The sequence below is a fragment of the Gossypium hirsutum genome, chromosome D06 (genome assembly GCF_007990345.1).
Source record: "Gossypium hirsutum isolate 1008001.06 chromosome D06, Gossypium_hirsutum_v2.1, whole genome shotgun sequence".
NCBI lineage: Eukaryota > Viridiplantae > Streptophyta > Magnoliopsida > Malvales > Malvaceae > Gossypium > Gossypium hirsutum.
The window spans coordinates 8,307,649-8,322,460 of NC_053442.1; the positions used below are offsets into that span (position 1 = coordinate 8,307,649).

The window sequence follows — 14,812 nt, forward strand, 5'->3', positions numbered from 1 at the left end:
TAGAGGAAATTAAAACAAATGTATGTACAAGTGTTGTGCATCAAAATGAATTACATGGATAGCTCATAAATATAAAAAATGAATTGGTCATGTTCATCCTGAAAAATGCAATCAATTCAAGAATTAGTGTGTTAGTGAATTATTTGGGTCCCAAACGTCTTTTAGGCTTGTAACATTCTAATGCTTAAGATGGTTCGGAGTTGAAACTACAAATAGCTTAAAACAATTTTAAACACTAGAAATGGTTAAGCACATGACATTGTTTCCCAATTGCCCCCAAATTATTCATAAGTTCACCTCCTTATTTCTCATTCCTTCGTCTACTTTCCAAAATTTTAGAAGATACTACGCAATACCGACACATACAAAACTAGTGAGTGTTAATACATTATGACTTCAAAGATTTTCTTTCTGAGCTTGAATTTGATTTTTAAAGCTCTTTCTACTTTTTGCACTTTTCCACTCACATTGCTTTTAACCCTCACCTTGCTTTTATTCACTCAAAATATCTATTTTTGTATTTTTTTTGTTTAACTCACTTAGCAAGGTTCTATCTGTACTATATCATGTAGTCTCTTCTTTTCTTTTTTCGCATAAGAAGCCACCATAAGTCTCTACCTAACCCTCAATGTCCATAGCCCGATGTCTATTACATAGTGCACTTTCAAAATCGAGACAAAGAATGGTTGAGTTCTTGAATCATTTAGGTTTAAGGCTTCAAGAATAAGGCTAAACAAGAAAAGGATACTTGAGGCTCAAAATAAGGGGACTAATGGTATATAGTAGAAGATAAAGCTTCTGGGCTCTAGGCTAAATCAAATAATGCCTGAGGTCTTTCCCGAATTATTCATAAAAAAAATTTTCAATCATGCATACATTTATTAAAATGAAAAATTAACAATTCATTTATTTATCTATAAGGATCCGCACACTTCAGTCATCCTACGACACATTTTGTACAATTTCATTTAAGGTTATTGCCTCTAATCTATTATACAAATTAACTAATCGTACTAATTAGTCTACAATTAAGAACATCGAATTTTCTAGTATCATTCAAAATTTACATGATTGACAATTCAGCATACTTATTCAATATTTACGACCCATGGCCTATTGCCCAATTATTGTCCAAGCACCATGCAAAAACAACAAAATCAAATGAAAACAAGGAAAATATTTTTGAAAAAATTTGATTTTTTTAAAAACTGTGTAAAAATAGAAAATATGCAAACAAAACACACAAATATAACATCTATGTACATCCCCACACTTAAGTTGCACATTGTCCTTAATAGGTATTTTTTCTTTATTGTCGAGACAACGACCTCCTTCTTCGATCGAAGACATTGCTTTCATCTTATCTTCGATCGTCAAGATAGCCACATCATGAGCCACTTTCTTCCAAAGACTAACCAAATCCAAAGCTCATTTTGAGGCACTATAGCCTTGGGCATCACAAACTCGATGTAGCAATAAGTTGTAGATACTCGGGCTTCACTTCCCATTTCGAACTGAAAGTAGATATGCTTGTTAGGTTCGTCAGTTGACTCCTCTTCAACAATAGTCGGAAAGGTGTGTCGGCTCCTCCACGCCTTTACTTAGTTCCTGATTTAGCTCTTCATCTACATCTAACACTACTCCTATAACAATTCGATTTTCAATAGTGTCAGAAACACTGGTTTCGGGACCACAAATCCAACGAGTGAATTTGTAAATATTATTAATTAATATTTATAAGTCAAGTATAATATTATTGAAATTTTGATTTAATAAATTTCGTTAATTGACCGTATAGTCATGCTCAAGTGGTTAATTCCTTAAGTCAAGTGGTTTTAAAAGATGAGGTATTAAAACCTCATTTCTATAAACCGAGTCCGTAAATATTTTAATTAAATATTTACGGAATGATTATATAAGTGTATTGACATTTGGTTAAGAAATTTTAACGTTTAAATAGTTAATTAAATAAAAAAGACTAAGTCGTAAAAGCTACAAAAAATTAATTTCTATTAATTAATTGATAAATTTGAGAAAGGTACAAAAGTTTATGCGGCAAATATACCATAGTGCTTGTTATTGAATAAAATTATGTGTTTTAATTAAATTAAATTAAAATAAAAGTTAAGTTAAGTTAAGTTAAGTTAAAATAAAATAAACAAAGCAAAATAGATTTTTTCTTTATGTTCTTCTTCTCCAACCGAGAAAAACACCATTTTTGGGCAAGGGAGATTCTGCCAAGTTTCCTTCAATGCATGTATGAGATTTTGAGGCCTGTTTTAATGATTTTTATGTTTTTGTAATCGTTTTTGCTTAATCTAGCTAATCCGAGGGTCAATTTGTAAAATTATTAAAAGTTTAGGGATTTAACATGAATAATTTTTAGGTGTTTGTGAACTTTATTTTTAAATTCTTGAGTTTAATAGCTAAATATAAATAGTTTGTTAAATGATTTTTAGTAATTTTAAAGTTTAAGGACGTGTTTGGTTCGCCGTATTACCCAATCCATTACGCCCCGATTACGTGCGTATTACATTACGCCCCTATTCCGGCGTTTGGTTCGCTGTAATAGGTATTACGCGCGTAATCGGTTACGCCCCTAATCCCCAAATTCCCGTGTTTTCCAATCCCTTCCCTTTTCGCTGTATTAGCTATTACTTCCGGCCTCCCTCCCCATCTCCCTGTTTTACCCTCCCTCCCTACCCGACCCTCTCCTCTCCCGTCTTAATCATTTTCTCCTCCCATTTCCCACTGCTTCCGTTGATTATTCTGTCGTCATCGTTTCTTCTCGTCTCGGCGTCTAATTTTCCTTCCCCATTTCCTCCCAACCCTATCTGCGCCGCACACCAAAACTCTCTCTTTTTCTCTTCATTATATTCACAAAATTGGAAATTCCTGATAGCTTAATCCATTGAAAAAAGAGTGAAGCGTTTTTCGGGTCATCACGTAGCATCCAATATCAGGTGAGTTTTAATTCTGACCTAAAATAATCTGCCAATTGTAGTACATGTATCTCAATGTTTTTCCCAATTATAGATAACCCCTCTGCATGCTTTTCTCTTTACTTTTTTAAGCTTAATCGTCACCTAAGTGTTACCTGTTTTAGTTCCTACAAGTTAATTTCTGCTGAAATTGCTATTTTATTTTATTCATTGTTGCTTATTTCATCGAGATTATTGTGTATATGGATGCACTGCTTTTAAAGCTGCTTTCATTGGAATTATTGTATAATTGCGCTTGTGGTTTTTTACTCTTCAGTAGTTTAATGCTGATTTCATGGTTATGAATCTTTTATTCTTCAGTAGTTTTAGTTATCGAACGAGGTTATATTAGAAAAAGAACGAAGCATAAAACGAATATTAGACCAAAGAAAGAAAAAAGATGGCAACTGAACATTTGTAATCTGCAATTTTCTCTTTTACTTCCATTGTTGCCTCTGCATAATTTTCAACTTTACTTAAAAAGAAAGAAGAATATATTCCAATAGGGATTCAATTAAAAGGGTAGACCAAAAATGGAAAGGCAGAGATATTGGTCTGGGATTTTCATTTTGTAAAGCTAATTGATGATTGCTCAACTTGTCCACTATCAACCCCTATTTTCTGTCACCAATTAACAGAAAAAAAAGAGTCAATGATTTCATCAAAAGATGTGGCTTTTCATTTGATATCATAGATGTTTGATCCTATTTTTATTAATAAAATTCATCAAAAGAACATTTTCCTTGTGCAAGAATTCTCCATTCAAGACTACCAGAATATATTCCATTTTACTGGACAGTGACATAGCCATTAACAATGTCAACTAGAGTTTGCTTTTAAAAATATATAAATACCAAGAATTGTGTTCACCATTGGTGTGCATAAAAACTGAAAAGGAGAGAGGTCTTACATGATGAAAAGAGTCGTGTTTGGTAGCCAATGATGACTTGCCTGCATCTTTCAAAGAGGTTCAAAATCTCTGTATGAACCATGGAAAAGAACCAGAAGCTCTTTGTGTGGGTGCCAGGCAGTCACCTTGGCTAATCTAACAGGTTCTTGTCCCTCATGTTAGACTTTCTCTGCTTTGTCAATTATCTATCTGAAATTATTTATTTTTTTATAAAAAAAGGGGTCATAGTCTGATATATGAACAAACTGGGAAGATTCTCAGGTACTCAAAACTTTGGTATAATGTGAAATGACATGTATTTTTGAGTATTTGCATAATCCAAAATAATAGTAATACATTGAAGTGATTTTGATTGAAATGAAGTTTTTGTGTGTTCACTGATCAAAAAGTTATGATAATGAGGCCTTGGCATTGGATCATGATAAAAAGGTAATGTTTGATGATTGCATATCTAAAGCAAATGATGTTTCTCCTACATTCTTCAGCGAAATCATTGGCTAAATTAGCTTATCAATTGTTGTTGTCTCCTTTTGAAATTAGGTTTGATGGATAAATTATGAGCATCAAATCACTTTTGTAGTTAGTTTGAATCTTTTTGCTCGGTTGATGATACATATGCCTGCATTGTGTTGTTTACTAATGGGGATGAATGTGGGGGAATTAGAGGCCAGTGGTTTGTTATGTATTAACAGAGTGCAACTTACTACATGTAGGATGTTAGGCACTGAATTTACTTAATATGGTTGGTTTTATGGTTGTGCCATGACTGCTTCCAGCATTCTTGAAAAACAAAAGAAAAATTATTATCTAGTCTTCTCATATTGTAATGAAAAGAGGGCACTTGCTGGTTCGGCCTTTTATTAGGAAAAAAAGGGAGGTGAGAACTAATTACAAATAATGAGGGAAATGAGGAGGCAGTTCAGTGTAGGTTATTGAACTTGGAATTGGGTTTAATGGTTTGTCGCCTGGTATCATACAGAACAAAGAAAATCCAGTGAATCCTTTGAAAGCTATGCAATTGGACTTAATAGTTTCATAGTTCCCTCTTTTTGTGTTCCTGCTTATCAGTATCTGCTATAAGCCTATAACCAGTGGCTAAATGTTTTATTTTTCTTATGTTTTTGCAGTAAGAGAGAGGTTAATAATAAAGTTCTCAAAGTTCCTGGAATAGAGCAGAAGGTAAGACTACTCTAGAAAGTTAACGGTCCATTTAAGTACTTAAAAGGTGATTGTTGCATAATTGTAAGTATTGATGATTGGTAGGCAAGGGGATTTAATAAACTATCTAGATACTGTTTTGATCGATATCATATTTAAAATATGGCTCATGGATGATGATTGGTGTATGGTTGTTCTGTGCTTTGATATACTATATTTTACCTCAATTGTAAATATTTTCCCCAAAAAAAAAAAGGTTGATCCGAGCACTTTTCTCATTACAGGTAACATTTTTCCAACACTTCCACATCGCAGTCGTCCCAGATTTGAGCATTACAGGTTAGTATTGATGTAGTAGGTTCTGTTGTTTCCCAAATGAATATGGTTTTGTTTGTATGTTTGTAATGCTCATTAAAGCTTTTGTTTGTATGGTTATGGTTATTGCTGCATGACCATTGTTCTTTTTGAATTTATCAGCCAAGTTATATGTTTTTACTATTAGGTAACATTTTGTTTAAAGAGCATTATGCCTACAAATCTTTTATGAGATAAATTTGTACATGTAAATGAGATAAAAGTTATATATTTTTTATGAAATTATATTACCATTTAAAATGTTATTATCTAGTTTTAAAACTTCAATTTCATTATTAAACTAAATCTTCATTCTTCATTTTATTTATTTTGAAATTGGAAAACCTTAACTAAACTAATCATCAATAAAAAAATTTTCAATGATCAAACTTTGAACATGCTTTAAGTAACTAATCAATATATTTATACGATATCATTTTAGGTCAATTAATTTGGGTGATTTTAATTAACTAATCAATATATTTAAATGTCCAAATTATAATGAGTTTAGTTATAATCTAACAAATACCAACCTTCAAATTTTACCTCAATTAATTTTACCTCAATTATACATAATATATTAAAATTTAATATAAGTTTTTTAAGAAATTAAATGCTCATGGATTATAATTAACCTTTTATGCACGCAATACATGTTATTTAAAACAAATGTTAATTGATTCAAACATTATTTTTCCCCTATAATGGAAATAATGTTATCTTAATTATAAAAATGGATAAATGGACTGAAATTTATTATTGTCTAATTCTATCTTAGATTTTAAGTCAATTACATTATACATAAAATATTCCTCATTCATAATATGATTTCCCTATAATACATAAATTATAATTGTGAAAGTGTAAGGAAGTTTTTAAAATTAACGTATATATAATATGATAAATAAAATTATACAAAATTTACTTAAAAAGTCAAATTTGGCTGTTAAATTAATAAATTCTATAGAATTCTGAAATTTTAATAATAATAATTTTTTGATGAAAAAATGCTAAACATGTATTTTAAACTTGATACTAGACAGATAAGTAACAATTCTTGTAAAAAATAAGTCCTCTTCAAAGTTATATATATTTTTACAAAATGAAATTACCATTTAAAATGTTATAAAAGTTATAAAACTTCAATTTCATTATTAAACCAAATCCTCATTCTTCATTTTACTTATTTTGAAATAAGAAAACCTTAATTAAACTAATCATCAGTAATTAAATATACTCTTTCATAATTATTTGGGTGATTGATAAAGAAATGAAATTAAAGTTGCAACGATATCATTTAGTAGATAATTTTTTGCTTCGTGTGTTCTAAATTTGTGCTGTTTATTTTTATTCGATAATGTGTAATTGCAACTTCAATTCTTTGATAGTGTGTTCTAATTTTAAAATGTTGCAGTAATGGCTCGTCTGCCTTTAATTGCACAAAGTGTGAGGCGTAAAAGAATTAGTATTGCTGTGACAATATGGTTGGAAATCTGTAGAATCGCGGTTTGGTTCTTATTTAGAATGGGTGCCAGCCTTAGCCTACATAGACCAAGGATTAGGTCCTATACCGTAGATTTTTATGCAAAACGGGATTATGTGAATAGGCTTGTATATGCTAGTGACGAGACCTGTATTGAACAAGTTAGGATGAATAGAGCTGCCTTTTTTAAATTATGTGAGATGTTAGAATCGATAGGGGGATTGAAGTCGTCAAGGTTCATGCTCGTTGACGAGCAAGTAGCAATGTTTTTACATATCATCTCCCATCACCTGAAAAATCGAGTTATCAAGCATCACTTTAGAAGGTCCGGGGAAACTGTTAGCAGAGCATTTCATAGTGTTTTAAATGCTGTCATACGCTTGCAAGATGTGTTATTTAAAAACCCGGAGCCAATTACAGCCGATTCTTCTGACACAAGGTGGAAATGGTTTAAGGTATAGGACTAAGTTTTATATATAGCTTCAACAACATTTACTTGATTTAGATTTAAATTAGTATTCTAACTCAAGGTTTTATATCATGTGATATAGAATTGCTTAGGTGCTCTTGATGGAACCCACATCAAGATTAGGGTTCCAACAGTTGATAAACCTAGATATCGGACGCGAAAAGGTGACATAGCAACAAATATGCTAGGTGTTTGTACACCTGAGATGCAATTTGTTTATGTTCTTCCTGGTTGGGAAGGTTCAGTTGCTGATGGACGGGTTCTTCGAGATGCCATTAGTAGAAGACATGGATTAAAAGTTCCTCATGGTAAAGTGTATAGTTAGAGGACTTTGATTTATTCATTAAGATCACACTTTGTGTGCTGAATTAATCATTTTTTAATATGAAACTTATTTTATAGGTTGTTATTATCTAGTTGATGCTGGATACACAAATTGTGAGGGATTTCTTGCACCATTTAGAGGACAACGATATCATTTGAACGAGTGGCGTCAGGGTTATCAGCCAAGTTCTCTGCAAGAGTTTTTTAATATGAAACATGCCTCAGCACGTAATGTCATTGAAAGATGCTTTGGCTTATTAAAACTTAGATGGGGAATACTTAGGAGTCCATCGTTCTATCCTGTAAGGGTGCACAATAGAATTATTATTGCATGTTGTTTGCTCCATAATTTTATTAAGATCACACTTTGTGTGCTGAATTAATCATTTTTTAATATGAAACTTATTTTATAGGTTGTTATTATCTAGTTGATGCTGGATACACAAATTGTGAGGGATTTCTTGCACCATTTAGAGGACAACGATATCATTTGAACGAGTGGCGTCAGGGTTATCAGCCAAGTTCTCCGCAAGAGTTTTTTAATATGAAACATGCCTCAGCACGTAATGTCATTGAAAGATGCTTTGGCTTATTAAAACTTAGATGGGGAATACTTAGGAGTCCATCGTTCTATCCTGTAAGGGTGCACAATAGAATTATTATTGCATGTTGTTTGCTCCATAATTTTATTTGAACCCATATGAGTAGTGATCCCATTGAAGCGGAGGTGGGAGAAGGATTATCTACAATTAATGTGGTGGATGACGATGAACCGAATATCACAAATATTCATCCATCGGATGCTTGGGCTACTTGGAGGATGGAACTAGCCAACCAAATGTTCGATGAATGGCAAGCATCTAGAAATTAGTTTGTGAAACTTTTGTGAAACTTTTGTATTGATTTTTGTATTGTACTAAACTACAGAAATTATAATATAATTTCTTCTAATTCAGCATGTGTTATAATTTTAAATTTTTTGTGCTATGGAACTTTTGATTCATGATATTCAACTTAATTACTTAGATTTTATAAAGTGTTGACCTTTTGAATCATGATATTAAAATAGTAATTAATATAATTTATTTTTTTTTCTTAAGATCATTATGTCAGGTGTTCCAGAATCAAATGCTCAAGCTTCTCGAGGAAGCAAAAGAAAATGGGTTCCCGAGGAAGATGCAGCATTAGTTTCCAGCATGGTGGACCTGCACAATGTTGGAACATTTAATGCTGATACCGGGTTCAAAGCCGGTTATTTGAACGAGTTGGAAAGAATGCTACAAACGGTTTTACCAAATGCAATGTTGAAGGCGAAACCTAATATTGAATCAAGGATTAGGTTACTTAAAAGGGAGTGGTCAATCGTCTACGACATGCTTAATGGCCAAAACAATAGCGGTTTTGGTTGGGACGAGCATAGGCAGCTCGTTGTTGCTGAAGATGCGGTTTGGGAGTCCTATTTAAAGGTAAGATTATTTCAAGTCTTTATTATATTATTTTTACCAAACTTACGACTAATATGATTTCCTCATTTTTTAGAGTCACAAAGAAGCCGCCCAATTCAGATTTCGTACTTTCCCTTACTATGACCAGCTTACTACCATATACGCAAGAGATCGAGCAACTGGGAGAGATGCTCAAACAGCTGCTGATGTTCTTGAAGAAATACATGCTGATGATGAACGTACTACAGATATGAATGAAGAGAGAAACACATTCTATGACTGCGAAGCTGACGTCTCTTTAGATGACATGGATGTTTCTGGTACGGATCCGCGAGGAGATCGAGACCAAGGGGGTTCCTCATCTTCAAACAAGAGGAAGAAGAAATCTGATGCTCGTGATAATGTGTTTTCTTCATTTAATGAGGCTGCCACTTTGTTCGGGGAGAAAATCCAGGCCGTTGGCGATCAAATCAGTAGGAGTTTTGCCTCCGAGGTGGTAGTTCAGCAGAAGTCAGAACAACATATGGAAGAGAGAGCTTCAAATTTATATTCAGCCTTATGGTCAATTGAAGGTTTAACCGACGATCAACGATATGATGCATTGAGTAAAATTCCCGACCATCCAACTCAAATGATCGTTTTCTTTAGTTTACCTTCAGTTGCCCGATTGGAATGGGTTAGGAGATTTCTTTCTTACCATTAAATATCAATGTTCAAACTTTTTGATGTTGTAAAACTATATAACATATGGATTTTAATGTACAATTTCATTTTCATCTAACCTTTTCTTAATATAAGTTAATTATGTTTATGCATAATATAATTCTCAAGTTATATATTGATTTTAGTAAATTCATATAAGAACATTTTATTATTAAGAATTTTATGAAATTATATATCACTATATAATTATATTTAATATTAATTATTTTAAATTGTATAAATTCATATACCCAAATTTTTATTATCAAGAATTTTATGAAATTATATATTATTATTAAATTATATGTAAAAATTATTATTTTAAATTATACAAATTCATAAACTATAATCATATTAGTTATAATAATTTTAAATTTTATTAAATCATATATTTAATTAAATCATATTAGTTATAATCATATATTATGATTTGAGTAAATTGATATAAGAATATTAATTATTAAGAATTTTATTAAATTATATATTTTAATTATATTATATTTAATAATAATTATGTTATTTTATATTTTACAGTATCATATATTATGGTTTGAGTAAATTCATATAAGAATATTAATTATTAAGAATTTTATTAAATTATATATTTTAATTAAAATATATTTAATAATAATTATGTTTAAATATGATTAAATTATTTATTATTGATATTAATCTTATTAAAATTTAAATAAAATAATTTACCAAAACAAATTTCTGCTAATTATTAAGAATTTTATTAAATTATATATTTTAATTAAAATATATTAAATAATAATTATGTTTAAATATGATTAAATTATTTATTTTTGATAATAAATATTCTTATTAAAATTTAAATAACAATAACAATAATCATTTACCAAAACAAATTTATGCTAAGGGTATTCTGGTCATTTTAGTTTTCTCCATTATGCTATTACACCTCTATTACATTCAACCAAACACAGTTTTACTATTACGCCTCTATTCCATTACATTCAACCAAACAGTTGATTTGCTATTACACCTCTAATCCAATCCAATACACCTCTAATCCAATCCAATACACCTCTAATCCAATACAGCGAACCAAACGTGCTCTAAGGATTAAATTGTTAGAATAGGAAAACTACATGGAATTTTAGTGAAATTTTGATAAAAGTGGGTTTAGTAGGGACTAGTGAAAAATTGGCTAGCATTAGTTTTCATTAATTTTGGTTAATTTGTGAGTTTTGGATTTAGGAACTAAATTGCATAAAAGATAAAATGTTGAGGTAATTGTGTAAAATGATAATAAATAGGGTTTATATGCCTAAATTGAATTTTTTAATTGTTTTAAATGGTTAATTGAATTAAAACTATTTTACTTAGATTAAGAAATGGATGAATCACGTAGTAATCGTGAAAAATGAGGGTTAGCGGAGTAAATATCGGTGTCGCGTTCGTAGCCGTTTTTGATTAGGTAAGTTTGTACGTTAATAAAAGTAATTATTTGATTGCTTTTTTTTAATTTAATGTTTATCTATATATGGTTGGTTCATCAAATTCTTTGGATTGAGAAACAAGATAGACCATGGTTGAAAGATACCATGACAGTATACCCGAAATGAGAAAGACCATAGTTGAAAGATACTATGGTATTAAACTGGAATGAATAAAACCATAGTTGAAAGATACTATGACATTATACTGGAAATGTATAAGACCATAGTTGAAAGATGCTATGACATTAAAACCGATATGAATAAGACCATAGTTGAAAGATACTATGGCATCACTTCAGAAATGTGTAAAATCGTGGTTGGAAGATACCATAGCATCCTCTAAACAATGAATTATCTGGAAAGGTACACAAATTAAATGAGTATTATATTAATGGTTTGAAGTTTATTATGCGAATAAAAGGTTGAATTGAGTTTTAAATATGTTTACTTGTAATGTTTTATGCCATAATAAAGTCATTTGTTTCATAAATGTTTTCCCCTTAATTGTGGTTTATTGAGTATAAATGAATATATGAGATGGTTATATGAAATTTGATATGTAAGTGAGAAAAATTTTAAGATGGATCATTGAAATGATATGTGATATATTAAATGAACATATGATGGATGAATTGAGGTTATATTTGTGTTTACTTATAAATGCTATGTTTTGATAAGGTTATATGGTTATACTTATGAATTTACTAACCTTGTGAGACTTGTGATATGTATAGGCAATTAAATGAAATGATGGCCTTGATTATGATTTTTCATTATGAAAGATTTAGGTTAAGTCCTTTATGGTAAGTTAAATTTTATGTTCAATACGAACCTACTAAGCTTTATGCAAGCTTACCTCGTTTTGATTTTTCTTCTTTGTAGAATGTCAGATTTGAGCTGTCGTTTGGATGTCGGATTTGAGCTGTCGTTTGGATTACTTTCGAAAATCACACTATCCATTCAACGATTCAGTATAAGTTGTGATTATTTTGATTTAGGTTATAAGTGGCATGTTCTAGGAGCATTTAAGTTTTTTTGCTATAATGATGTTATTTAAACTTGGTTTAAGCATATTTGTGTATATATATCTTTGGATTTGGCTTGTATATATCCATATATGTATGTCTTTAGTTGTTTGGTATATGATTCTTGGAAGTGTTTGAAATATGGTAAAATTGAATGTGAATGGAGTGGATGAATTGTTATGTTTGGCATGTGTATAAGGCAACAACTTGAGATCCTTGAATGTGAATTAGATTGGTGTATGAAATATGGTGCCAATGAAGGCACAATGGTTAGACACTTAGGTTGGATGTTTTGGTATGTTTCAAGCATGTTTTGAATGTGTTTTGAAGGCATGAAAATGGTTAATATTTATTTGACTTGGTACCTAAGAAATGGTTGAAAATTTGGCTTGCTTACGAATTTTTTAGGCTGCACACAGTTTGGGACACGGGTTATCGCACGACCGTGTGCCACACATGATCTGTCCACACAGTCGTGTGGATGTTAATTTTTAGGTGCAGGATTTGTTTCACACGGGCGCAGTGAGTTACACAGCTTGGTAACATGGTCGTGTGACCTTGAGAGCACGGGTGTGTGGAGTAGCCACACAGCCATGTTTGGTGCCACATGGGTTGGCCTTTGTCACTCAATTTGGCCTCACCGCTGTGTGCCCTTCTTTCCAAAATTTTACATATTTTTCACAGTTTTTCTGTTTTAATCCAAATTAGTCCCTAATTATTTTCAAACTATTTTAAAGGTCCTTTAAAACTCAATTTAAGGTCTATAAGTGTATGTTTTCCATGTTTAACAAATGATTTGATTATTTATATTTAAATTAATATTTAAGGAGTTTTAAGTTATTAAATGTTTCGTTATTTGCTGTGATACTCTATAACCCTAATCTGACGGCGGAGACTGGTTATGGGTGTTACAACTCCTAATCTGGCGACAGAGACGAGTTAGGGTGTTACAACTCCTACTACTGCTTCTAATCTTAATCCTATGTCAATTGGAGTGAAGAAACCTTCTTCATTTCTCACAACGTCATCATGGTCTATAACTCTGAACTCTTTTTTGAACACCTATGTTCAAGTCATCATGCTTAACAATGGTGGAATGACCTTCATCCTCGAGTTTGGGAATATCATGCTTGACCTCTTCCATTGGAGTGTTCATTGCGGCTCTGTGTTGGACGACTTCTATGTTGGAAAAACGGGTTTGGAAAACGTAGCGGAAAATAAATTTAGGAAAAAACCAGAGTTTTAAAATTTTTTCCAAAACAAGATCTTGGTTATGATAACTGAAGTAATAAACACTTAATGAAAATTGTACCTTTTCGATTCATTTAGGATGAATGCTTCGACCAAGTAGTCTTCTCCGCTATCCTTAAGCTCACGTTTACTGAGTGTGGGCTTGCTTCGAATCAAAAATTTTTTTAGAAAAATTACTAATGTGGTAATTTCGTAATTTCTCTAAACTTTTGGATCAAGTTGTAAATTAGAAAAATATCTCTAAAAATTTTCTGGAATAATCTCTTCAGAGAATTTTCTCTCTATAACTTTCTGTTGAATTCAAGTATGTGTAACCCAAGACTCTATTTATATAAGGAGAGTTTAGAGAGTTTAACTATGATTAAACTTAATCAATTTAATATTAAATTAATATAATAATTATTAAGATAAATATTAGATTAAATTTAAAATAAATCTTATTAAAATAATAGAATGTTTATCTACAAGATAAACATTAAATTAAATTTAATATTAATATAATCATTTCAATATTAAATTAATAAAATACTATTAAGATAAATATTAAATTAAAGTCGGTTCGAGTCAGTGACGATCTGACCGGTCCGATCTAGCCATCGGTTGGATCGGTGGTCTGGTTTTACATACCGGGACTGGTTCAACCAGTTTTTGGGTTTTGGTATCGATTTGGGCTCCTGGGCTCAATTTATGCTGTCAGGTCTAACTTTCAAGTTCAATTAACCATTGGCCCAATTGTCTGACTTGAAAATTAACTTCCCAAAATATTATATTAATTCTAATTAATTTGATTAATTTAATTTTACTTGATCAAAATTAATTTTTCCAAAAATCACTTAAATTTTCCAAATTAAATTTTCAAGAAATTTTTTTATTCAAATTCCCTAGTTGAACAATTCTTACGACCACCTAATTTAATTCCACATTGAATAAATCGATTCAATTAAATTATTCCTGAAGTCATAGAATTTTCTTCTGATTCAAATGCAGTCTGATCGAGCTTTTGTTGAGCTAGCGGAGGGACCAATCAGACATATACAATTAGGCTCTAGTGATTGCAGTTATGTCCAGTAGTATCATTTCGATAATTCACAATTATTTAATCATGGAGTTAGTCCAAAAGAAGTACCATGATTGAAAACTCCTTATTGTGTACTCTTTAAAAAAGTAATTCATCCAACTGCTTTGTCCAATGACCTCGTCATGTGTATGTTACCCTCATACGATATCCTTGATTACTTTGAGTTAAA

General features: G+C 31.0%; 1 long non-coding RNA gene across 1 annotated transcript; it reads left to right on the forward strand.

Annotated features, from left to right (window-relative positions):
* The first annotated feature begins 2,735 nt into the window (after window positions 1-2,735).
* LOC107951790 (uncharacterized) lies at window positions 2,736-9,266 on the forward strand. Its single transcript, XR_005914457.1, has 4 exons — window positions 2,736-2,963; window positions 5,019-5,070; window positions 5,334-5,388; window positions 9,219-9,266. It is a non-coding gene; the product is annotated as an uncharacterized lncRNA (long non-coding RNA).
* Window positions 9,267-14,812: the final 5,546 nt, after the last annotated feature.